Source organism: Carcharodon carcharias, chromosome 12 (genome assembly GCF_017639515.1).
Source record: "Carcharodon carcharias isolate sCarCar2 chromosome 12, sCarCar2.pri, whole genome shotgun sequence".
In the NCBI taxonomy this organism is placed as follows: Eukaryota; Metazoa; Chordata; class Chondrichthyes; order Lamniformes; family Lamnidae; genus Carcharodon; species Carcharodon carcharias.
Genome location: NC_054478.1, coordinates 97,072,368 through 97,099,648, shown reverse-complemented (window position 1 = coordinate 97,099,648; position 27,281 = coordinate 97,072,368).

The window sequence follows — 27,281 nt, the reverse complement described above, 5'->3', positions numbered from 1 at the left end:
GACATTGTCTCCATATTAACTGATCCAATGTCCTTGTTCTTCCTTTCTGCATCAGCGGAGCAGGGCCGGGAGGAGGAGCAGCCGAGGCCTCCCTCTCACACCTGAGGGTCCTGAAGCTCACCAGCATCACACCATCTCTGCGAGGCAAGCACCAGTGCAGATAGTAGTACCGCGATGAGTATTGGAACATCGGCTAGAGTCCTGGGGAACAGCAGTGATGGCAGTTCACAGTCGCTGGAGGAGCTGGCAGAGACAGAGAGTACCCATGGCACCAGCAGTTGGAGGACTGCAGGGGACCAGGCACATGCTCAGTCGATGCCTGACGATGTGCCTCTGGATTCGTCCGCGATGCAGCAGGTGCAGGAAATGCGGCCGGGTGTGCGGGAGCATCTGGTGGAGATACATGAGGCTATACTTGGCTTGGTGCCCGTGGTGGAGGAGTCTACGCAGATTATTGCCGAAGCAATGAGCCTCATGTCCGAGCGCCATGGAGAGACTGGAGATTTTCGTGGAGAGGCTCCTCCAGGAGACCAATCAGGGCTTCCTGGGGATGCGCTCTGACCAGCAAGCCCTCACATCGGCATTGACCTCAGCTGCTCAGCGCAACTGTGGGGGATGGTCCAGGCACCAAGTTTCCCAGCTCGGTGCCCATCCATCCACGTTGAGCAAAGAGGTCCAAAGCAACCTCACGTCAGCGCAGCAGCTGCCTGCCATCTCTGCGGGCTCCTCTCAGGGTGCTGATGAGGGTGGCAGCTCCTCCGCCCCTCTGCCAGCGATCGTTGCATCCAGTGAGGCTGCAACGACTGAGGAGATGCCAGCTGTGGAACTAGCAGCTCCCTCCCAGGCAGGGCCAGCACAGGCTCCACAGGCCAGAGGACACCCGCCAAGGTCATCGAGGCAAACAGGACTGCACAGTGAGCAGGCTGTCTCAGACGCTACTCCCAGTGAGGGGTCAGCGCCAAGACATAGCACCTGAAAACGTAAACATAAGGCACCTTAGGCACATCAGGGGTTTATCACTGGTGCTTTTGTGTTGGCAATAAGATCTTTATGATTTGGTGTGATTTTTAATACCTTTTTCATTTTGTTCCATTAAGATTCTTTGGTTGTAATATTAAATTCCGACATGTCACCTTGACTGAGCTTGCCTCTTTTGTTCTGCAGGTGGATGGTTTCCAATAATGTAATGAGTGTTTGTGGGACATTCAGCTTTATTAACAAGGCCCCTAGTTAATGTTCCTAATCAGGCAGATTTTGCACTTAGGTATCAAGTATGGAGCCTACAGCCCAGGCTTGTTCTGCAGGTCCATCTGTGGTGTGCTGGCTGAATGTCATTGGATTAAAGCCTCCCAGGTGTCCCTGCCTCCCTGGAGTAGTCCTGGGTCAGCATCTACCCCCTCAGCATTTCCCTGTGCGTGCTCATCCTCGGACTCACTGCTGGACTCATCGTGTGCAGCAGCAGCCACTGTGTCAACTTCTTCATCGTCCACTGTGTCCCCTCTTCCCAATGCAAGATTGTGGAGAGCACAGCATGCTACCACTATCAGTGACACATGATCTGGAGTGTACCCCCTGAGCAGTCCAGGCATCGGAAGCGCATCTTGAGAAGACCAATGGTTCTCTCCACCACAGCCCTTGTGGAGATGTGGCTTCTATTGTACCGCTGCTCAGCTTCTGTTTTTGAATGGCAGAGAGGCATCATGAGACACCTTCTGAGGGGATAGCCCTTGTCACCCAGCAGCCATCCATCCAGCCGGGCTGGAGCACTGAAGAGCCCCGGCACCTGGGAGTGTCTGAGGATGTAGGCATCGTGGGAGCTGCCTGGGTATGTTGCACAGACTTGTAGAATCAGCATCCTGTGGTCACACACTATCTGCACGTTCATGGAGTGGAATCCCTTCCTGTTGACGAAGGCACCGGGCTCACCTGCTGTCACCTTGATGGCCACATGTGTGCAGAATATTGCACCCTGGACGCGGGGGAAGCCAGCAATGGCCATGAAGCCTCTGGCTCACTGTGTTTGGCTTGCCTGGTCCCAACAGAAGTGGATGAAGGTCAATGCATGGCTGAACAGCCTGTCAGTGACCTCCTTGACACAAGTGTGGAGAGCTGATTGGGAAATACCGCAAAGGTCACACACTGACCCCTGGAAGGAGCCAGAGGCATAGATGCTGAAGGCAGCCGTGACCTTTAGAGCCACTGGCATAGGGTATCCACCCACACAGATGGGGGAGATCTCAGGGCCGATCATCTGACAGATATAGTTGACTGTCTCCTTTGAGAGACAGAGCCTCATTCGGCACTGCACCTCAGTCATATTGAGGTAGCTGCTTCGCCGCCTGTGTACCCTGGCAGCAGGATGGTGGCGTCTTCTGCGGCCCCTTCCCCTTGGGCAACCTCTTGACCCTGCGCCCCTTGTGCATGTGCCTGTCCTCCCAAAGGTGGCTCCCCTGGAGGCTGAATGTGCACTCATGGCCTCCTCCCCCTTCTAGCCCTCCCTTCCCCCTCAAAGTAACTGCCTCCAGTGGAGAATTCAGCTCCCATTCCCAGGCAAGGGAAGGCTTCCTGAAACCTGCAGGCCCAAAAAGGATTCCTCACTGCAGGGTGCTGACTTGAAGGTTGTGAGTCCAGACAAAGCAGCTGGTATGCGTTTTGAAGTATTGCAGATCACACAGACAAGTATCAGTAACTTTGAAAAAATCAATATTTGACAGAGCACACTCGGGATCCCACTGAGCCCTCTTATCCCGCCCGTGGATGAGGTTTATACAAATGCGTCCCACCCACCTGTTGTTGCGCCCGTCAGTCGACCCGAAGATTGCATCGGTGCCAAAAAATTATGGTCGATTGGCGCCTCAAAGACCTTAAGTGGCCCGTTACTTAATAGCGGATGCTTTTTGGAGTGTATTGTATGCCCGCTCAACGAAATATCGTGATGGCGCGCGGTGACATCAGGACGCTCACTGGATGTCACTGCGTGTCATTTTACGCGCGTGTGTGCAGGGCCTGCCTCCGCATGCCAATGGCAAAATTCTGCCCATTAACTGTTTTTCTCTCCACAGATGCTGTTAGATCTGCTGAGTTTTTCCAGCATTTTCTGTTTTTGTGGCAAATTTGAGTTATTTGCTTTCAGGACATCCTTCTGCCAATATGCAGCAGAGGGTGGACAAAACCAGTAACTATATCAGTCACCTGCAGCTTCAATGCAAATGATGCTATGGAGTGAACAAAGGGCGGCCATCTTTACAAACACTTTATGCAGCATTTCTGCAACTAAGCCACCAAGGGCAGGATTTTGCCCTTGGCGGATGTGCTCGGGAGGGGAAGGGCAGGGACAGTCAGGAGCCCGACCGCCATCCGTGATTGGCTCCGGACTGCAATTTTACGGGAGTGGGCTGCGGATTGAGCATAAAGGGGCAGGCAGGGGCGGGTGCTCAAAGTCCGCCGGCTCCAATGGCGACCCGGCAGCCAATTCAAATGCGGCTGTGGTAGCCCTTGGAAGGCTGCCACCGAAAGACGTTGAACCCGTGGTGGGCAGTGTTGCGAGTGGACAAGGCAAGCAGGAGGGCAGTTCGGCGGGGGCATTCGGCCCCACGTTTCTCTGATGAGTGCTTCGCTACCCTCCTGGAGGAGGTGGCAGCACGGAGAGAAACCTTGTCCACAGGGATGGCAGCAGGAGGCCCACCCCCACCTCACCAAAAAGGCCTGGGAGGAGGTGACATCCAGGGTCAGCAGTTGCAATGTGGTGAGGCGCACATGGGTGCAGTGCTGGAAGCGATTCAATGATCTCCTGCGATCGGGAAGTGTGAGTACCATGTTGGGTCACTTAGCACAACACCTAAGAGCTGCCCATCCCCCCCCCCCTTGGACATCAGAGTCTTAGACTGTGAGTGGCAAATGACAATGAGGCAGCATTTGGGCAAGAGGGTGAGCCCTGGCTGCTTGGACTGAGTGACAGGTGGCTCCAGGGTCACGAATGGGCTGATCCCTGTGAGGGTTTCCTCAGGTGGGGTTGGCCAGGCTGCAATGACAATGCAGGTACAGGGTGGACTAATCAATGCTCCTCTCTCCTTTCAGGAGAAAACATCCCATAACAATGCAGAGAGGTTGCAGACTGGCAGGGCACTGCCTCACCTACTCATCCTCACTCGATATGAGCAGGAGGCCTTGGAGCTGGAGAAGCGCCATGTGCCTTGGTCAAGTGGCTGCGGTGAGGTTGGGGTGCCAGAGAGAGGTAAAAGTACACTGAGGTCAGAATGTCTGTAATATCAACTATTCCACTGTTGTCTCTATTATTGATGTGAACCTTGAACCTGGAATCCCCATTGATAATGGAAAAATGAGGGCACCCTGATGCATATCTCTGTCTCATCCGGGTGCCAGGCATGCACAGTAACAGTGTAATGACTTCAACCAATGACATGTCCTTGTTCTTTCTTTCAGGCTCACCAGCTGCCCATCGGGGTGAGGAGCCTGAAGGCCCACCACTGAGGACAGCACCGATCACAATGCACCTGCATCACACCCTCTCTGCCAAGGAGGCACCAGTGCAGATGGCAGCACCTTGGTGGGCATTAGATTGCCGGCTACTATTTCGGTGTAAATTGGTGAAGGCACTTAACACTCGCTTGACGTGCAGGCAGAGGTAGAGAGTGCCCAGGGCGCCGGCAGTCGGAGGAATACTGAAGACCAGGATAATGCTCAGTCGATGGCTGATGATGTTTCTCTGGAGTCATCCATGAGGCAGCAGATGCTGGAAGTTCAGCAGGGTTTGCGGGAGGATCTTACGGAGATACATGAGGGAATGCCATGGTATCCGTTGTGGAGGAGTCCTTGTGGAGCATGAGCAATGCACTGACCGTCATGGCCGAGCGCACTGCCTCAACCATGGAGAGAGTAGCGACTCTCATGGAGAGGCTCCTCCAGGAGCTGAATCAGGGGTTCCAGGGGTTGCACTCGGACCTGCAAGCCCTCACACCAGCAATCACCTCAGGTGGTCAGTGTCAACGTGGGAGATGGATTGGCACCCAGTATCCCAGATAGGTGCCCATCCATCAGTGGTGAGCGGGGAGGTCCAGAGTGACCTCATGTTGGTGCATGAGCTGCCTGTTGTTTCTGCAGGCTCCTCTCAGGGTGCTCCGGATGAGGGCAGCAGCTCCTCTGCCCCTCTGCCAGTGACCATGGCATCTGATGAGGCTGCGGTAACTGAGGAGATGCCAGCCACTGGCTGCTCTCTCCCAGGCTGGGCCAGCACAGGCTCCACTGGCCAGAGGACGCCTGTCCAAGTCATCAAGTCCAATGGGACAGCAGAGTGAGCAGGCTGTCTCCAATGCTGGTGCCAGCGAGGGGGGAGCACCTAGATGTAGCACCTGTCAACGCAAATTTAAGCACCTTAATCACGACATAGCCTGATCATGGGTGATATTTGTTTCCCCCATTTTTACGTTCATTGTTTATTGGTGTGATGGATAACATCTCTCAATGTTAATTTGTAGAATATATGCCAGGCACTGTTTCATTAACTGTGTTTTTGTACAACAAGCCTCTAAGTTCTGCAGGTGCAGGGTAAGCCAAAATGTTATGAGTGACTTGTTTCTCATTAAACTTTATTGCAGTGGCACATATAGCATGTTGTTGATCAAGCAAATGTTCTTGACAGGGATTGCGTATGGAGCCTGCAGCCCTGGCATGTGTTGGTGGTTCTTATTTGGTAGGCTAGCTGAAGGAGCGCTGGATCAAAGCCTCCTGGATATCCCTGCCTTCCTGGAGGTTGCCCAGGCCTGCACCTATGCCCTCAGCGTTCCCCTGAGTGTGCTCGTCCTCATTACTGGACTCATTGCCTGTTGCTAGAGCAGCTGCATCAAGATCTTCTTCCTCCACTGCATCCTCCAGTTCCTGTGCCAGATTGTGGGGAGCGCAGCATGCAACCACTGTCAGTGACACACAATCTGGGGGGGTATTGCAGTGCACCCCCTCAACAGTCCTGACATCGGAAGCACATCTTCAGAAGACCTATGGTTCTCTCTACCATCGCCCATGTGGAGGTGTGGCTCCTATTGTACCACTGCTCTACCTCTGTTCTTGGATGGCAGAGAGGCGTCATGAGCCATCTTTTGAGGGGATAGCCCTTGGCACCCAGCAGCCATCCATCCAGCCGGGCCAGAGCACTGGGAGTGTCTCAGGCTGTAAATGTCATGGGAGCTGCCAGGGTACCTTGCACAAGTTTGCAGAATCTGCATCCTGTGATCACGCACTATCTACACATTCATGGAGTGGAATCCCTTCCTGTTGACGAAGGCACCCGGCTCACCTGCTGGCGCCTTGATGGCCACATGTGTGCAGTCTATTGCACCCTGGATATGGAGGAACCCAGCAATCGTAGCAAACCCTCTGGCTCACTCTGTCTGGCTGACCTCATCTGTGTGGTACTGAATGAAAGTCAATGCACGCCTGAACAGAGGCTCTGTCACCAGCTTGACACAACTGTGGACAGCTGATTGGGAGACTCCACAAAGATCCCCCACTGAACCCTGGACAGAGCTGGAGGCATAGAGGTTGATGGCCACTGTGGCCACTGGCATGGGGTGTCCACCCACACAGTCAGAGCTGATCTCAGGGCTGATCATCTGACAGAAGGAGGTCACTGTCTGCCTTGAGAGGCGGAGCCTCCTTCGGCACTGCACCTCAGACGTATTGAGATAGCTGCATCACCACCTGTAAGCCCTGGCAGCGGGATTGTGGCATTATCTGTGGCCCCTTCCGCCTTAGACTTCCTGTTGGTTCTGCACCTTTTGTGCCTGCGCCTCTCCTCCCACAGGTCGCTCCCCTGGAAACTGCATTGGCACACATGACCTGCTCCCACTTCTTGGCCTCTCTTCCTCCTCAGAGGAGGTGCCTCCAGCGGAGACCACAATCCCCATTCCCATGATAAGGGAAAGCTGTCTGCTACCTAGAAGGCCCCAAGTGGTATGAACCCTCGGGGGCCTGGAAAACAACACTGAGCCCTGAACTGAAGTCTCTTATTTATGTCAAAGCAGCTCTGAAGTGAAATGAAGGTGTCTTGTTCACACAAGCGAGCAGCAGCAAGTTATATTCTGAACTATAAACTACTTGCACTGACCCCTCTTACCCCACTTGTGGATGAGGTTTTTGAAAATGTGGCCTGCCCGCCTGTCCATGCGATAGCCTGAAAATCGCATGGGCTACGTAAACTCCGAGACAACTGGTGTCTCGAGGGCCTTAACTGGCCGCTTAATTAATGGCTGGCACACCTCTGTCTTCATCGTGCACACGCCTAGCGAAATATCGCGAGAGTACATGTTGACGTCGGCACACTCGGCTGATGTCAACACGTTTTATTTCTCACTCGGACTTGTCGGGCGTGTGCCTGCACACCGACCTAAAAATTCTGCAACAAGAGATGGGTTGGGTGCTGGTCTGTGGACACATATCTGCTTTCCAGCTTTGGGAAGGTCTGATTATGGGTTCAGTTCCCTATTTAACCTTTCTAAAAGCCTTCCTAAATTTTTCACACTATGTTGTCACTCTCTTTTAATATTTCTTCAAATCTCACGTTCAATTTTCTGCTCCCATCACTGTTGTTGTTCCTGGGCCACCTAAATCTACATTTGGATTTCTTGATTATGCAAATAAATTGGCTCATGAAATGTGAATGATCTTAACACCTCACCATTCTTCAAGTTAAGCACCGGTTCTTAACATTTAAATTATTATCACTGTGTGTCAGTATTAGTCCTCTTGCCTTTAAATTAGAAAGTTGTGGGGTCAAGACCTGCTCCAGGACTTAATCATATAATCCAGAATGATACATTGGAGAGTGCAGTAGTGGAGCGCTGTATTGCTGGGGTGCTGCCATTTGGAAAATATGCTAAATGAAGGTTCTATTCAGATGCAACTAAATGTATGATCCCTGCCAGCTCTTTTTAACATGAAAGAGCCTCCAAGGTGACCAAGATGGGTATCCAGAACTGAAATACTGATTTAGCCTGTGTTTGGCGCAAGATGCCAGCTTGGTAAAGAAGTTGAAGCGTATGCTTGGAATGGCTGGCCAGAGGATCATTAAAGGGCTGAATGCCATTTTGGTGGAAAATGCTTAGCCTAATGCTCCTTTCTAACAGCAACCCAGCTGTTTGGGATGGAATTAGTCATTCCTGAGGATTTTGAGCACTACTGAAAGTGTTATGATACAGGTGGTGTTTATCAGGCTGACCAAATCCATTAGGGAAACATGGCCACGCTATCACAATTTAGCAATTTGTATTTATTATGAGGAGGCTTGTGCACTGAAGTCAAAAGTAATGAGTCTACTACCACATTTAAAAGTTTTAAATATTAATTTTAAAACATTTCTTAACAAAAGAAGAACAAACTTAAACACACACAAGATTACATTTACACAGTTAAAACTGTCCCCAAGTTTTCTATTTACCAGACTCCCATCTACACACCCCCTTTAAGGCAACAGTCCAAATAGATTCCAAATTTATAAAGTCATCCAGCAATTTTACCTCAAGGACCCACTGGCCAATGGACTTCCAAAGGCTTTTAACACAACTTTGGTTACTGGAACAGCAAACTTCTTCAAGGTGGCTAGAGGCTTTTTCCCAAGTCTGTTTCACACAGTCACCTTACAAGGTTTCAAGTGGTCACACCTCACCAGCCATCTTCCATCCTTCTTTAAATATATATTGATTTGTAAATCCCATTGTTTCCACTTGTCTTTTAGAAGTCACTTTTCCCAGAATGCAAAAATTTTTCATGTTCTCATTATGTCCATCGCTTTTGGGGAAAATCAACATAATAATCTTGCCTTATTTATCTTGCCAGTTGCAAACATTTTCCATGTCCCTTTGAAAATCAACACTTCTCCACTTATCTAAAAATGCAAATTCCATTCACACCGTATCTGCTGAGACTTCATCGTAGCTTTACTCATTTCCATTTCAAATGCCTGTTTTACACCTCACTTCATTGATAATTTAAACTTTGCAGTCTAACCATCTCTAGTTTAATTAGGTTAGCCACACACACACACACACACACACATACAAACACACACCTGCTTTAAAATATCCCACAATAATAATAATAATAGGAAAAATATGATAGCTCCTTGACAAAAGGCATACTTACATTTTACTGTATACTTTCTCTAGACATTTGAGGAGGACATTTGAAGTACAAGGGGTGACTTTACAGGACACTTTGTCAAGACTTTAACAACATTTATTCCTGAAATGTTTTGTAAAATGAGTGAGTGTTGTTCTACTCCACCTTCTTGGACACTTTATAGGAGTCACTGAGAGAAAGGAAGTTCTTGGTCATGGGCATCTTGCTAAGGATCCCCCTTGGTCTTCAGGAGAAATGAAAGGAGGACATGAGACCAGACAGAGCAGCATCCACAACCTTCTGGGGTGGACAATTACAAAGATTCACACACTTTGAGTGAAAAAATATTCTCCTTATCTCAGCACTAAATGATCAGCCCCTCCTGAGATTGTGCTTTGACAGGGTTGTGGATGCTCCATTATTGTGTGTATTTAATGCTGAGATATACAGACTTTTAGCTTCTCAGAGAATCAATGAATATGGGGAGCAGCTGGGAAAGTAGAGTTGAAGCCAAAGATCAGTTGTGATCATTTGAATGGCAGAGCAGCTCAGTGGGCCCTATGGTCTACTACTATTTCTTATGCTCTAATATCTTTAGAGCTGGACGCAGTGTTCTAGCTCTAACCTAACTAGTATTTTACACATTTCTGGCATAACCTCCCAGTTCTTTATAGTCTATGCCTCAGCTAATAAAGGAAAATATCCCATAAGCCTCCTTTTCCTCTCTCCTACAGCAACTTGTGTTCTAGATTCCCCAGCCAGCAGAAACAACCTCTCAGTGTCTACTCTGTCAAGTCTCTTCAAAAACTTATATATTTCAATGATGTCACCTCTTATTCTTTGAAACCCCAGAGACCCAATTTAGCAATTCAGCAGCTTACCTATGACAACCTCTCATTCCAGAGTCCAATCTAGTGAATCTCCGTTGTACCGTCTCCAATACAAGCAAATCATTCCTTAAGTATAGAGATAAAACTGCACGCAGTATTCCAGGTATGGTCTCACCAAAGTCCTGTACAACTGTAGCAAGACGTCTTTATTCTTGTATTCCAATCACCTTGCAATAACAAGAACTTCAGCATTTACAAGTTTCATGCATTTAAAAAAATATTGGCTGGAATTTTCCTGCCCCTCAAACCAGTGGGATCTTTCGTTCCTGCCGATGTGAATGGAGACTTCAATGGCTCGCCGGCCCTGCTGTGTGGAAATGTGCTGTGAAGGTGCTGGAAAATTCTGGCCATTGTGTTTTTCTATTCTTGCCACCAAAGCGCATGACCTCAAGCTTGTCCACATTATACTCCATCTGCCATCTTGTCGTCCACTCATTTAAGCTGTCCATATTTCTTTGCAGCCTCTTTATGTGCCCCCAGCTTACATCATCAGCAAACTCAGATACATTACACTCTGCCTCTTCACCAAAGTCATTAATATACACTGTAAGTAGCTGAGGCCGCAGCACTGATCCTTGTGGCACTTCACTATTTGCAGCTGATCAATTTGAAAATGCCCCATTTATCTCTCCTCTTTGTTTCCTGTCTGTGATCCAATCCTCTATCCATACTAATATTTTACCCCAAACTCATGAGCCCTTATCCTGTGTATTAACTTTTTGTGTGCCACCTTACTGAATACATTTTGGAAATCCAAGTATACTACATCTACTGGTTGCCTTTCATCTACCCTACCAGTTATATCATTGAAAAACTAATAAATTTTTCAGACATGTTTTACCTTTTGTAAAACCTGTTGATTTTGTCTCATCATACTGTGATTTTCCAAATGCATTGTTAAGACTTCCTTAATAATAAATCCCTGTATTTTCACGATGACCTACATCAGGCAAACTGATCTATCATTCCCTGTTTTCTCTCTCCCTCCTTTCTTGAATAGTTCTGTTAAATTTACTAACTGCCAACCCCCGAAACCATTCTAGAATCTAGGAAATTTTGAAAAATCATAACCAATGCATCCACTATCTGCAGCTATTTTGTTTAGAACACTTAGATGTAGGCCATCATGTCCTGAGGTTGTATTTTGGCCTCTAGTACTTTCTGCTTTCTTCTTTTAATCACCTTCATTTTCTCACTCTTATTAGCTTCTATGTTACCCTCTAGTCCTGGTAAATAAACTTGTGAAAACAGACACAAAATTGTTCTGTGTCTCTGCTATTTCCTCATTCCCCATGATAATTCTCTTATCTCTGCCACTAAGGGAACATTTACTTTAGCTACTCTCTTCCTTTTAACATATTTGTAGAAGCTCTTAGTTTCTGTTTTTATATTCCTGGCTAGTTTACTCTGATATTCTATTTTTTCCCATGATTATCAACTTCATGGTGGCCCTTTGCTGACTTATAAAATATTCCCAAACTTAGCAATAGTAATAGGGGATTCTATAGTCAGGGGAACAGATAGGTGCTAGTGTGGTCATCGCCATGACTCCAGGATGGTGTGTTGCCTCCCTCGTGCCAGAGACTGGGATGTCACTGAATGGCTGCAGGCCATCCTGAAGGGTGAGGGTGATAAGGTAGAGGTCATGGTACATGTTGACACCAATGACATAGGTAGAAAGAAGGATGAGATCTTGCATCAAGAATTCAAGGAGTTAGGCAGTAGACTAAAAAGCAAGATCTCTCAGGTTGTAATCTCTGGATTACTCCCAGTGCCATGTGCTGGTGAGTTCAGAAATAGGAGAATAACGCAGATGAATACATGGCTTAAGAGTTGGTGCAGGAGGGAGGGTTTTAGAGTCCTGGATCACTGGGACCATTTCTGTGGAAGGTGCGACTTGTACAAGCAGGACAGTCTACATCTGAACCAGAGTGGGACAAACGTCCGTGCAGGCGGATTTGCTAATGCTGTTGGGAGAAGTTTTAACTAATTCAGCAGGGGCGGGGACACAGAATGTTAGCAGAAAAGGGACACTACAGTAAAACAATCAAGTCATTAAGTTTCAAGGGAGTAATGCAAGGCTGGATGGCCTCTACTTTAATGCCAGGAGTATTCCAGATAAAACGAATGAGTTAAGGGTGAGGGTTGACACGTGGAATTGTGATATAGTAGCCATCACTGAGATGTGGTTGAGGGAGGGGCAGGATTGGCAGCTCAACATTCCAGGATATAGAATCTTCAGGCGAGACAGGGGAGGGGGTAAAAGAGGAGGAAGCATTGCATTATTAGTTAAGGAGTCAGTTACTGCAGTAAGGAGAGATGATATCTTGGAAGGGGCATTGAATGAAGCTTTGTGGGTAGAGCTTAGGAATAAAAAAGGAGCAGCCACATTGTTAGGTGTTTATTATAGACCCTCAGATAGTCAGCGGGAAATTGAGGAGCAAATATGTCCACAATTTGTGGAGGTGTGTAAAAACAATAACAATAGGGTAATTATATTAGGTGATTTCAACTTTCCCAACATTAATTAGGATAATGTTAAGGGCTTGGATGGAGTGAATTTCTTGAAATGTGTACTTTTTAGGTCAATATGTAGAGGGTCCAACAAGGGATGGCGCAGTGCTGGACCTAATTCTGGGGAATGATGCCGGCCAGGTGGCTGAGGTGGTGGTTGGCGAGCATTTTAGTGATAGCAACGACAACACGGTACAGTTTAAGTTTGTTATGGACAAAGAAATAGACAAGTTGCAAAAAAATCTTTTGGATTGGGGGAGAGCAGATTTTAGTAAAATAAGGCAGGATCTGGCCAAGGTAGACTGGGAACAACTACTTGTGGGGAAATCTACAGAGGAGCAGTGGGGGGTGTTCAAAAAGGAAATAGGGAGGGTACAGGCTCAACATGTTCCCACTAGGGTGATAGGAAGAAGTTACAAGTCCAGAGAACCATGGATGACCAGAGATATTCAGGTTACAATGAAAAGGAAAAGAGAGGCTTATAGCAGGTACAAGGGAAGCAAATCAGCGGAGGCATTAGTGGAGTACAGAAAGTACAGGGTGGAGTTTAAGAAAGCAATTAGGAGAGCAAAGAGGGGATATGAGAAAGCTCTGGCTGGTAAAAGTAGGGAAAATCCTAAGATATTCTCTAAGTACAACAATGGGAAGAGGATAACCAGGGAAAGAGTAGGGCCCATAAGGGACCAAGGGGGCAATCTATGGGTGGAGCCAGAGGGCAACGCTAGAGTGTTGAATGAATACTTCACATCCGTCTTCACCCAAGAGAATGAGGATGAATGTATCGAACTCGGGGAGAGAGACTGCGAGGTTCTTAAGCAAATTGATATAGGGAGTGACAAGGTATCAGAAGTGTTGGCAGGGTTAAGAGTGAACAAATCTCCAGGTCCAGATGATTTGTGTCCCAGACTGCTGAGGGAGGCAAGGGAGGAGATCGCAGGGGCTCCAACCCAAATTTTTAATTCCTTTCTGGCCATGGGCGAGGTGCCAGAGAACTGGAGAACAGCTAATGTGGTTCCACTATTTAAGAAAGTTGTAGAGATAAGCCAGGTTCCTACAGACCAGTGAGTCTCACGTCAGTGGTAGGGAAACAATTGGAGAAAATTCTGAAGGAGAGAATCTATCTCCATTTGGAGAAGCAAGGTTTGATCAGGGATAGTCAGCATGGCTTTGTTAGAGGGAGGTCATACCTAACAAATTTGATTGAATTTTTTGAGGAGGTGACCAGGTGTGTAGATGAGGGTAGTGCAGTTGATGTAGTTTATATGGATTTCAGCAAAGCCTTTGACAAGATCCCACATAGGAGACTTATAAAGAAGGCAAATGCACATGGGATTCGTGGTAATTTGATAAGGTGGATTAAAAATTGACTTAGTTGCAGTAAACAGAGGGTGGTGACAGAAGGCTGCTTTAGTGACTGGAAGCTAGTGTCCAGTGGCGTACCACAGGGAGCTGTGCTGGGTCCCCTATTATTTATCATTTATATAAACGACATAGATGACTATGTGGGGGGTAGCATTAGTAAGTTTGGGAATGACACAAAGATTAGCCAGGTGCTTAACAGTAAGGTTGAGTATCTTGGGCTACAGGAAGATATAGATGGGATGGTCAAATGGGCAGTTAAGTGGCAGATGGAATTTAACCCTGAAAAGTGTGAGGTGATACACTTTGGAAGGAGTAATTTGACAAGGGTGTATTCAATGAATGGCATGAAACTAGGAAGTTCTGAGGAACAAAGGGACCTTGGTGTGTGTGTCCATAGATCTCTGAAGGCGGAGGGGCATGTTAGTGGGGTGGTGAAAAAGGCACATGCCTTTATCAATAGAGGCATAGATTACAACAGCCATGTTGGAGTTTTATAGAACCTTGGTGAGGCCACAGCTGGAGTACTGTGTGCAGTTCTGGTCGCCACATTATAGGAAGGATGTGATTACACTGGACGGGGTGCAGAGGAGATTCACCAGGATGTTGCCTGGTATGAGACATTTAAGTTATGAAGAGAGGTTGGATAGACTTGAGGTTTTGTTGGAGCAGAGAAGACTGAGGGGCGACCTGATCGAGGTGTACAAGATTATGAGAGGCATGGACAGGGTTGATAGGGAGCAGCTGTTCTTCTTAGTTGAAGGGTCAGTCACAAGGGGGTATAAGTTCAAGGTGAGGGGCAGGAGGTTTAGGGGGGATGTGAGAAACAACTTTTTTACCCAGAGGGTGGTGATGTTCTGGAATGCAGTGCCTGGGAGGGTGGTGGAGGCGAGTTGCCTCACATCCTTTAAAAAGTACCTGGATGACATTTGGCATGTCATAACATTCAAGGCTATGGGCCAAGTGCTGGTAAATGGGATTAGGTAGGTAGTTCAGGTGTTTCCCACATGTCGGTGCAGACTTGATGGGCTGAAGCGGCTCTTCTGCACTGTGTGATTCTGTGATTCTGTGATTAGCCTTATTACTATTCTATGCAATATTGAAAGCCTATTTTATTTTGATCTAATACTATCTTTAACTTCCTTAGTAAACCATGGATGGATTTTTCTCTCTGTTTATCAATGGAATGTAATTTTGCTGAATATTTTGAATTGTTTCTTTAAATGTTTCCCACTTTTTTTTTTACAACCACTCCTTTTAGTCTATTTAACCAATCAACCTTAGCCAGCTTTCCCCCCATATCTATGTAATTGGCTTTGTTTGAGTTTAATATCCTTGTTTGTGATTAGAGTATGCTGCTTTCAAGTTTAAAGTGGAATTCAATTGTCTTGTATTATGATCACTATTTCCCAGCAGATCATTTACTAACGACATTACTAATTAACTCTTCCTCATTGCACAATACTCGATCTAAGCTAAGTTATTCCATCGTTGGTTCCACAACATATTGTTCGAGAAAACTGTTATAAAGGCATTCTACAAACCCACCTTCAAGACCACCTTTCACAATTTGTTTGATCCAGTCTATATGAAGATTAAAGCCAACAACAATCAGTGCACTGCCTTTGTTATCAGCTGCAATAATATCCAATTCACTGTAACTACTGTTAGGGGGCCTATAAATTACTCCCACCAGACATTTCTAACACTTGTTATCCCTAATCTCCACCCTTACAGGTTCTACTTTCTGATCTTCTGAGCCATGATCCTTTCTCACTTAAGTCCTTATATCATCTTTTGTTATCATAAGACCATAAGACATAGGAGCAGAAATTAGGCAATTTGGCCCATCCAGTCTGCTCCCCCATTCAATCATGGCTGATAAGTTTCTCAATCCCATCCTCCCGCCTTCTCCCCGTAACCTTTGATCCCCTTACCAATCAAGAACCTATCTATTTCGGTCTTAAATACACTCAATGACCTGGCCTCCACAACCTACTGTGGCAATGAATTCCATAGATTCACCACTCTCTGGCTAAAGAGATTTCTCCTCATCTCTGTTCTAAAAGGTCTTCCCTTTACTCTGAGGCTGTGCCCTCAGGTTCTAGTCTCTCCTACTAATGGAAACATCTTCCCCATGTCCACTCTATCCAGGCCTTTCAATATTCTGTAAATTTCAATCAGATCCCCCCTCATCCTTCTAAACTCCATCGAGTATAGACCCATAGTCCTCAAACGTTCCTCATATGTTAAGCCTTTCATTCCTGGGATCGTACTCGTGATTGCCTCTTACTGCCTCTTGCTTATGCCGGTGTGCCCTGGAATGGCTGTGGCGGGGTTGTCACTGGCTCTCCAGCCAGTACACTGGCTGTCATCACCATTCAATCACCTGAATGTCTCTGCAATAGATCTGAACCATTTATCTCTATAGCCAGGATTTTCCCCCCCCGGGGGGGGGAAATTGAAGAGCAGGTGCACGGGGACGCACCTCCAATCAGTGCCCCCAATCGAGGCATGCCGCCATTTTACATGGGCGGGGCAAATAAGGCCCGCCCAGTGTGATATCCGCACGGAAGCGCTCCTTGTGTGGTTGGGGAATCCCTAAACCTGAGAGTGTGCTCTTTCGTGTATGCACATGAAAGAGCGCACGCATCTCTCTGAGGCTAAGTGCTGCCTCAGGGAGATCAGCTCTACTGTCAAAAATATTAACAATAGAAAAAAAATTCCCTGACATGTCTCCTCACGTGATACTGTCACATGAGTTGGGACATGTCCATAACTTTTAAAAACACTTAATTAAATTTTTAAAAATCTACATGAAATCTCATCCCGCCGGTGGATGAGATTTGATGCTTTTTCTAATTCCCGCCATAACTCCTGGCCTGCCCACCAACCTTAAGGTTGGGTGGGCAGGTCCATTAATTACTTTAATGACTCTGTCAATGGCCTCAATCGGCCATTGACAGGTTGGCGGGCGCGCAGCTGACTTTGCTGAGCCCCCGCCTTCCTGAAAATTTAAATGGGGCATGGTGATGTCGGGAGCTCTGCCCGACATCACCACGCGTCATTTTACGCATCGGCGAATGGGCCCCACCCCTGCTCGCTGACGGTAAAATCCTGCCCATAAAGGTGCTACACCCCTTAACAGAACAGTCAATAACCAGGGGCATAAATTTAAAGTAATTTGTAGAAGGATTAGAGAGAAGTTGAGGAGTTTTTTTTCCTTTAGAGGGTGGTGGGGATCTGGAACTCATTGCCTGAAAGGGTTGTAGAGGCAGAAACCCTCTTCATATTTAAAGAGTAGTTGGATATGAACTTGAACTGTCGTAATAAAGAAGGCCATGGACCAACAACTGGAAAGCGGGATTAGGCTGCAGAGCTTTTTTTTCTAATGGTATGGACAGATGTGGGCTGAATGGCCTCCTCTTGTGCTGTAAATTTCTATAACTGGCTGACAATTGCATGTTAAAACCAGACTTTCAAAAAGGCATTTATTCGCACAGCACCCACTCAGCAGCTGTTTTCACTCTTTCACCAAAATAACCCTCTTCCGTTCCCATGGCAGAAGATGCTGTGACCAACAGTAATAGTGTTGTGTCTAAGGGAGGGTCCTCTGCTCATTTCTCCATGCCTTGTGATCTTGCACTTTCCTCTTCAGTTGCTCATAGGAGCCTCCCCTTTTCAATTTCTGTGAACAATATGACCAGGAAAAAGAATACATGAGGTGGTTTCCTACTGCCTTCTTCCTGTGTGCTTAAATGAAATACATGTCCTCTTCCCAAAGGAGCATCCGCCTCAGTTTTTCATTCTTCCTCAAGTTTCTAGCTCCTCCACTGTTGGCCATTGTTGTAAGATTATTAGGTGCCTCACTAAGAGGCCTGTAGGCTTGTGTGGTTGAACATAAACTGTTTATTGTTAACACACAACTATATACATATCTGCAAAGTAAAGCCCTAACTAGGTGTTTTCTTCATGCTGACTTCTCTCAGACTCCCTCTACACACAGTCTACTATCATATCACCTCCCTGCGTCACAATGTGGGCGGTACTGTTTTCCATACCCACATTAACCCTTGCTATCCTGTACACACTTATACTAGACCTCCCCCAAAGTCTTTACCCAACATATTTAAAATACAATCTTTCTTTACTTGCTACCCCTTCTCCCTCGCTCTCCCCCCATCCCCAGCCAAGTCTCTGGCTTTATAAATTTGGACAGTCTGGTTGCTTGATTATTCTTCCAGATCACGTTTGTGTCACGTTTAGAGGAGGGGTAAGTTCGGTTACTTTGGGAAAACCTTGTTGGTTTGGAGTTGAATTCATAGTATTCTGTGTATCTATCACTTGGTTGCCTCCATCCGATTCTGTTTTGGTGCTTCTTTGAGTTGAATTCCTCTTTATCGACAGCGCATTTGCTTTGTTCGGACACCCTGGGTTTGTCCCTTTCCTTCTGAAGGGAATGTTCTCTCTGTTCCTTGATGGAGTGGAGTCGGGCTTTCTTTTTCTGTGGGGTCTGCCATGATCTTCCTAGAAGTTGAAGATGTATCTCTCTCTCATGTTTGAATGTTCCTCATCCATGAGCTCAACCTTCCATTTGGCTTCCTTGCCACACCATGTTCATTTCTGCACCCTTGTGTCTTGTTGAGGTGTGCTTTGATGAGTTGGTGGTCGCTGCTCTTCTGCCCCGGCATCAACTTGCTGCTGTGTGTTTCAGGTGAAAACTGCAGCTTCATTGCCATGGCTTTCCCTGGTTGTGTCACAGCAACTGTTGGACTCAGATATTGGAGCTCATCGTATACCTGTACACCTCCCGCTCAAAGCATGTTGGTGCTCATCTCAAGGTTCAGCTGGTCCAACCAAAGAAGACCTTTTGCCGCCATCTGCAAAGAATTCAGACTAACTAGCTCTACAAAGAGCGAACACAATTCAGAGCTGAAGTGCCAGCCAAGGATATCTGTACTTGTGTACCTCGCAGAAACTTGCTGTTCCATGTTGTTGACAACAGAGGTTGTTTTGAACTCTTCTGCCATTTTGAGGAGGTCAAGGGCAACACAGGCATCCTTGCTCAAAAGAGAAAAGGATTGTTTTCAGATGACGTACAGAATCTTGAATATTCACTTGTTGCCCAACCAGAGAGTTTGTAGGATCATGCCCAGGACCGGAAGTCGGAATCTTCCAGGATCATTGAGTGGTATGTCGTCCATAGACAGAGGTTTTTCAGCCATGGCTCCTTATCGCACAGGAACATAACACTGGCTACCATGCCTAATTTGAAATTGGTGAGGTGACCTTTGAAAGAGATGTCAGCATTCCAAAAGGGGAATCCAGGACCCTTGATCTCGCCCAAGAAGCACCACTGGACTTCTTCCAGGCGTGGTACAGCAATTTCGTGGACTGTTTTGGGATCATCCTCACGTCTTGAGGTCCTAGACTTACATAGCTTTCCAAAGTGTCCCAGTCGTTTGCAGCTGAAATACTGTGGCGAGATTACTGCACATTGCTCTTGCCCGCAAGGTCCTTTGGCTCCACAACGTTGACGTGGTTTCCCTCCATCTTGTGGTCTATTTACATATTGCCTTCCTTGGCCTGGAGTCTCCCTGCCCTTTTGTTACTTTATGAGCTGGACACTTGGGGTTGCTCTATACCATGGTTTAACCTCACCATGTAACATGAACCAATGTTGTGGATGGATTGCAGATTGCATAACTCTTTGGCTTTTTCTAGCGTCAGATCTTCTTTTGCCTGTTTCGCATCTTCAGCCACTCTGACTACAGTTCGCTCTCTTATGAGCTCTGACTTTAGGTCGCCATAGTTGCAGCCTTCAGCCAATCTGTATAACTTAATTATAAAAGAGTTAACAAGTTCGCCAGGCTGTTGGGCTCACTTTTTGAATTTTTCTCACTCTAAAATTTTATTACTTCTTAAATTAATGTAAGTATTGAAGGATTTCAGAACATCTTCAAACTTATCTGAAGATTCATTTATTCATTGCCACACAACAATGTCACCTGTTATCTGAGTACAGTAGGTTTCAATTGATCAGCTCTTCCTTCTTATACCCCGAAGCTATCCTGTATTTTAAAAATCTATTTTGCCAAAGTCCCCAATTCTACGCCTGGTCTGGCCCTTGTATCAGCCCAGGTTGATCTGGTAGGGTTGATTTATTTTTCACGACTGCTTTTCAGCACATGGGAGTACAGCTTTAAATGTTGTCCGTTTTAAAGATGGTGCTGCAGTAACCTTTTTTTCTCTCTTCTTCCTGTGCTTGTCAGGCGTCGGAGGGCTCCTGCTGCAAGCGTAGGCCGGATTTCATAGGGATAGATTTTTTTCAGTAAATCATTAAATCGAAGGTTTAGGTACTTCAGAACATTTTCTATGTAGTTTTGGCCAATTAAAAGGCATTTCCCAGCTCTGGCTGAGGTTTTGAACTTCTGCCACGTGGTATACTGTCGACCCAGACCTGGGCTGGCTATGGTGATTAAAGAAATGGATTGCTCTGCCTAATCAATGCCCTGAATATTGTTAAAGGCTAGTTCAGCCTTTGTTTTATTTTTTGCTCACCCTTGCAATCTGGCTAGGTCCTTTGACTCTGCAATCGATGTTGGTTCACCATGGACCTCCACGTGCTCCTTTAGCTGCAGAATGGATTTTTCTTCTGCCTTTCCACCCTCCACATCTGTAATGGAGCTTGTTTATAGGCCATCTCCAGCTGTGTCTTCAGTCCAGGTACATTCCAGTTGAGCCAGGACGCTGTTCCTTTAGCTTTTCAGATTCTGGGGTCCTTAGCCATCTTCTCTGGGGTTCTGGGTTAATTCAATAGCTGCCACTATGTTGTAAGGTTGTGTGTCTCACTAAGAGGTCTGGAGACATGTGTGGTTGAAGATGAACTGCCATTGTTAACAAACAACTATATACATATCCCCAAGGTCTAGCCCTAACGAGGTGCTAACTTCATGCTGAGTTCTCTCAGACTACTTCTGCACACAGTCTACCATCATTTAACTCTCTACATCACTATGTGGATGGTACAGTTCTCCAGTCCCACATTAACCCTTGCCATGCCATGCACCTTTACACAACAGCCATGTCTCATAATCCTGAGCATGGGGCCCTTACCTGAGCCTAGGCAACTCACCAAAGGTCATGGACGAGCACCCTCTGAAGCTTTAAATGACTCTGCTAACCTGACCTGGCCAACATTTATTCCTTAACCAATGTCTTTTAAAATAGATTATTTATTTATATATCTCATTGCTTTGTGGGATTACAGTTTTAACATGTTCAATTGGTTACAAGTGCTTTCATACACCCTGAGGTCAGGAAAAGCAAAATATAAATGCAAGTTCTTTTTTCTGATATACATCATGAGACAAAAATCAGGCCCATTGTTTTAATAGATCACTATATTGTGATTAATGTACAGAGTTAGTTAGCAAATGTATATTGGTCAGCTGCAAACTAAGACAAACCTTTATCAAATGTAGGAGGTAAATGAGTCCGACCAAAAGGGGGACCTACTAATTAGATTGTGCAGATCAATATTACAAAATGAATTTTCTCCTATGTTGTGGATATCACATATGCATATTACATAGTATAACATAACTAACATGGAATCACTATCAGTAATGTTTGCAACATTTATCTGATAATCATTAAATATAAGTGCTGTGTTGAAGTGAACTGAGGGTAAAGCTGCCATCAAAGATTTCCCAGAGCATCATACATCATTCTATTAAAAATATTTGAATAGTTCAGACTGACAGATGCAACCCTTGCAGTTAAATTGAAAAGCTGTTTTTTATATTATCACTGGACAAATATTTACACCCTTGCTGTAAAGAAGCTTTGCATTGACTGATTGTCGAACACTTCAAAATATATATTGGTTTTATTTTAATTTGACTTTTAGGCTGGAATTTTCCAGCCCCTCACGCCTTCAGAATCTTCCAGAGTCGCCGATGTGAACGGAGATTTCAGCGGCTGGCCCCGCTGTGGGGTTCCCTGCCACGGGGTTGGGGGGGGGGGGTGCGGAAATTCCAGTCTTTGTGTTGAAGATTTTATAAACGACAATCTAGAGATAATTACTCCTACAGATTCTCTATCCTTCTCTCCCTTCCTACCCACACAATCATGCCAGATCACTGTTTCAGATTCACAGTGCGGAATTTTCCCATCCCTCCCCGGGCGGGTTTTGAGGTGGGCGGGAGCGGACAATCCAGCAGGAGCTAAAAAGTTGGAAACCTGCCCGCGTAAAAACAGTTTGGGATTCTCCTGATGGCAGGTTAACAGTGGGTCAGTTACCTTGCCGACTAGTATCTTGACCAGCATCAGTATTCATTAACATCTCATGAATGCTCATTAAAACAGCCGCTCGCCAGAATCTCCTCACATCTTCTAAACTTGCATCACACCAGCAGGAAATTTCATCAGCCTCAAATCCGTTTGAAAATAAGTGGCATGCACAAGTCGGAACTTACCTTTAGGGCCTACAGCTACCAGACTCTGGAGGAACACACTCATCGCATGGTAGGTGGAGCCTCATCCACATGGCTCCTCTGCAAAGGAGCTCTCTGAAGGTGGGAGGTCTCCACGCTTCAGCTTTGACTTCACTGAGGCTTCAGAATTTCAGTGACTTTGCTGAGGCTTCAAAGCATCTTCCAGGGTCTTTGGCATGGGCTCGATCATTCTTCCAGGGACTTTGGTGTGGGATCAAGCATTCTTCCATGGTCTTTGGCATGGGCTCAAGAATTCTTCCAGGGACTTTGACATAGGCTCGATCATTCTTCCAGGGACTTTAGTGTGGGCTCAAGAATTCTTCCAGGGACTTTGGTGCAGGCTCAGGCATTCTTCCAGGGACTTTGGCATGGGATCAAGAATTCTTCCAGGGATTTTGGTGTGGGCTCAAGAATTCTTCCAGGGACTTTGGCATAGGCTCGATCATTCTTCCAGGGACTTTGGTGTGGGCTCAAGAAGTCTTCCAGGGATTTTGGTGTGGGCTCAAGAATTCTTCCAGGGATTTTGGTGTGGGCTCAAGAATTCTTCCAGGGACTTTGGTGTGGGCTCAAGAATTCTTCCAGGGACTTTGGCATAGGCTCGATCATTCTTCCAGGGACTTTGGTGTGGGCTCAAGAATTCTTCCAGGGATTTTGGTGTGGGCTCAAGAATTCTTCCAGGGATTTTGGTGTGGGCTCAAGAATTCTTCCAGGGACTTTGGCGCAGGCTCAGGCATTCTTCCAGGGACTTTGGCATGGGATCAAGCATTCTTCTAGGGCCTTCGGCACAGGCTCGAGCATTGTTCCAGAGATTTTGGCATGGGGGATTGGAGCCTCGAGCTATGGGATGGAAGGCAGCAGGAAGCACTGATGGACAGTGAAAGAAGAGGAGGGTGAATGTCTAGGTCTGGGAGGAGGGTTGGTGGATGCACAGGTGAACGATGCTCACAGGGATGTGTCGGTAGAGTCAATTTCTAACTCCTGGAGTGTGAACACAGGGTGCAAGTGATAGGAGGGGACGGTTAAGGTAACAGGGGGCAGAGGGAGCCAAGGTTGAGTGTTCGATCCTGTCAGCTGAAGGCATGGCAAGGATTGTTAGTTGGAACACAGAAATAAACATGGACACCAAGGGTGGGAAGGAGGAGGTTGGGGAGGTCAATATGAACAGAGGTGGAATGATCTGGAAGGAAGGAATGTGTACATTCAGCTGGATATCCTGGAAAGAGAAGGGTCCTGGTTGGAGGATGAAGGTGGAGAGGTCAAGGATGATGCCGGGGGTGTCAATGGTGATGGGGGAAAGAACGTGGGTGGCTCAGGAGAGGAATTTTGATCCCAAATTGAAAGTGAGTGGAGCCTTATATTGGATGGGCACATGCGCTGCGTGGGAGTTGGGTTGGTGCATAGGCAGGGATGCAGGTTGTAATGAGCTTGGGTGTACCAGACAGGTTTCTTACTTGAAACAGATAACTTTATTACAGAGCTCTTATAGAAGCTACATGCTTGAACTAGGTCCATGACAAGTAAGCTCCACCCCCGAGATGACCCGCACTTAGGGCTCATTCATCAGAACAATCACATGACCCCTAAAGGCAGTAGGAAAGGTTATACCTTCAATCACTACATTTCAGCTCAGGAATTCCTCCTGTTTTTACCTGAAATATTTTATTTATCAGTAATATTTGGAGTGAAGAAATTCCATCAGTATCAGTTGAGCTTAATTTTTTTGTAACCAATCACAGCCCAGAAGACTAGGTCCTTCACATATCACTATGATCACTGGAAGCTGGGCTGTCTGTTGCCTATAGGACACAGGTGTTGTGGCAATGCCCTTTACCTGTACTGACTCTCCAGTGTATGTCTTCAGTTGAGCCATGGTTTGCTCCAGATTCAGTGGCTGGGTAACTTCATAACTTCATTTAGGGATTTACATGTGTGTTCTCCCACCACTGTGGTTGAGGCTACCATGTCTACCTCCCCTCCATGACTAGAGGCTTTCCATTCACTTCAAGGATGACGGTTATTGGTTCAATTTTTACTGTTTTGACATTCGATAGGGAATAGATATCAGTATCAGCAGCTTCTGGTTCTCTTATATTATTCACTTTAATTATCTTGGTCTGCTGTCTTAAGGGCTGTCGTGATTTCACTCTAAATTGCTTTATTAGGTGCCCTTTTTTGTGGCAGTAATGGCATTCTGCCTCCTTAAATCCACAGGTTTCTGGTACATGGTTACCCGTACATCTGTAACAGATTAATTTCTGAATCATTGCTGAAATGCTGCCACTAGACCTTATCGTTTCTCGAGCAGCAGAGACTGTCTCTGGTGTTGCTGCTGTCTCTCTGGTTTTCGTGCCACACCCAGCAGTGGGTTCCTGCCCCAACTGAAGAACGGTGCCGTGTTGCACACTCTGTAAAGCCTGCAAGTCCCTCACAGCACTTTCCATGGCTAACGCTATTTCCATGGCGCACTTCAAATCAATGTTAATTTCTGCAAGTAAACGGTGCTGAATGGCATCATTGTGAACGCCACAAACCAACCTGTCCCACAACATGTCATTGAGTGTGTCTCCGAAGTCACAATGCTCAGTCAACAACTTCAACTTCACTAAGTAAGTTACAATAGACTCTCCTGGGGCCCTTACTCTGGAGTTAAACTTAAACCTCTGTATTATTACCAATGGCTTCGGCTCAAAATGCGTCTTCACAAGGTCTGTCAATTCATTAAAGCAGTTAGAATTGGACATGTCACACTGCAGATGAGATTATGTGTCTTGTTACTATAGACACATAAAATAATTGCTTTCTGCTTCTCCTCTGCTGTTATTTCTTTTGCCATGAAATAAAAACCAAGGCGCTCTACATACTGGCTCCAGTTTTCCTTGGTCATGTCATAAGGATCGATTCTGCTGAAGAGTGGCATGACTGGTAAGTATACTTTTCCTTCTTTCCTTAAAAACTGATATACTCACGTTCACAAGGCGAGGTGCAGCGTTGGAGCTAATTTACCCTCGTTGACAAATGTAATTAACTTGATATATCGGTCAGGTTTCTTACCTGAAACAGATAACTTTATTACAGAGCTCTTTTAGAGCTTGAACCAGGTCCATGACTAGAAACCTCCGCCTCCGGGATTACCTGCATTTAGGGCTCATTCGTCAGAACAATCACATGACCTTAAAGGCAGTAGGAAAGGTTATACCTTCAATCACTACACAGGTGATCTCAACTGGACAACAGAAAGGGAACTGCAGCAGGCATTATTGAGTACTCTGGGGACCAGTGAGATGAGTTTGATGGGTGAAGGCTTTGTATGCACGGGAGAGTGCCCAGACGAGGCTCTGAAAGGCACTGCCACAGAACCTTCTCCCTGCAGGTTTAGTTGTGGGGCTGGCAGCATGCAGGAAAACTGGCTGGGAGTGGGGGGGTGGGGTGGGGGGTAGAGGGTGTGCCTTGCAAAGCTCTTAGAAGGATGCTGAAAGGAAACATTGGAGGCAGCCAGCAGAGTTGTTTGCCTTTGATGACTTTGGCGGTCATCATTTTTGAGGGCTTCAAACACCGCTGGGTGATATTCCCCCATCTCTTGCTGATTGTCCGCCATGAGTAGGAAGGCCGAATCCAGAGGCTCATCAACTGACTTGGACTGAGTAGGTGGCTATTCTCCAGCAGCCTTCCGAGTGCCAGAGACCTGGGCTGTCCCTGCCTCCAACTGCTGTGGGCACGTGCCAGTGAGGTGTTCCCCAGAAAGTGAGATTGAGCCTCACCTAAAGATGTGCCATACCGAGGTGTGTGTCTATGCGCTGTTGGGGGGTGCGAGTGAGCACTGTGACTGTTCTTCCCTGTCTTCCTCCTCAGAAGTATTCTGGGGGCCAGAGGCTCTAGTGGCGTCCTTTGTGGGCCTTGATTTGCAGGTAGAGAATGGGGCTTTAGTAGATGAGCACGAGGAATATAAGACTGCATGCCAGTCACAATGATTGTCCAGATATGATGAACTCATGGAGCAGTGATCCATACCGGGTTGCTGAGCCAATCCAATCTCGCTTTCCCCAAAGGAGCGATCCCTGTCCTTCCCAGTGAACTGGGCTGCAGCTTCCTCGAACTCTGTGAGATCAATGATGTCGGCCAGGCCCCCTTCCTGCTGTTTGGGACTTTCCACGTTTGTGGGCAAGCTTGGCCTGGATGAAGACACAAGAAAGGTATGTGATGAGAAAGGATGAGCATAGATTAGCAAAGATTCATGGCCCCTGTGTGCCGTGAGCCCTCACCAGCAGGTCTGAGGATGATGAATCTATAAAGGTAGATTGGGTTGCAGTGATGTAAGAGGTTCCTTTAGTCTATCGGTGCTGATACCCCCGCTAACGGTTGTGTGAGATCCCTGAAGAGAGTAGCCATTTGAGCACATGATGCTGTGATGAGAGTTTGATGTCAGTGGGGGATGAAGGATGGAGCCAATGAGATCATTCATCCTCTTCCTGCACTGGTTCTCATTCTGGGCATGGGTGGTAGCCATGCTGACCTCCTTGGCGATGACCTTCCAGGTCTGAGAGGTGAGGCAGATGTGCTTCTTGGAACTGTCCCTGGGATGGAACACATTCCTATGTGCCAGCACTCCTCTGATCAAGTCCTGGAGGACATCGTGCCAGAAACGGGTGCAGCCTTCTTGTTGTGTGTCAAAGACATGTATAACAGTCTCCTGGAGACAGGTGGGTTGCAGACAATGAGATGTGTGTTTGGCTGGCTTTTAAACATGGTGCCTGAAACTTCGATCCCACCAACTAACAGCAAGGCAGACGAATCAGCTCCCAACCCGCCAGGTCATTCAGCCCAATACTCACTTGTGCATAATTAATGTGCCCCCAAGCGCGGATCTAGGCACGAGGTCCTGTCATTACAAGCA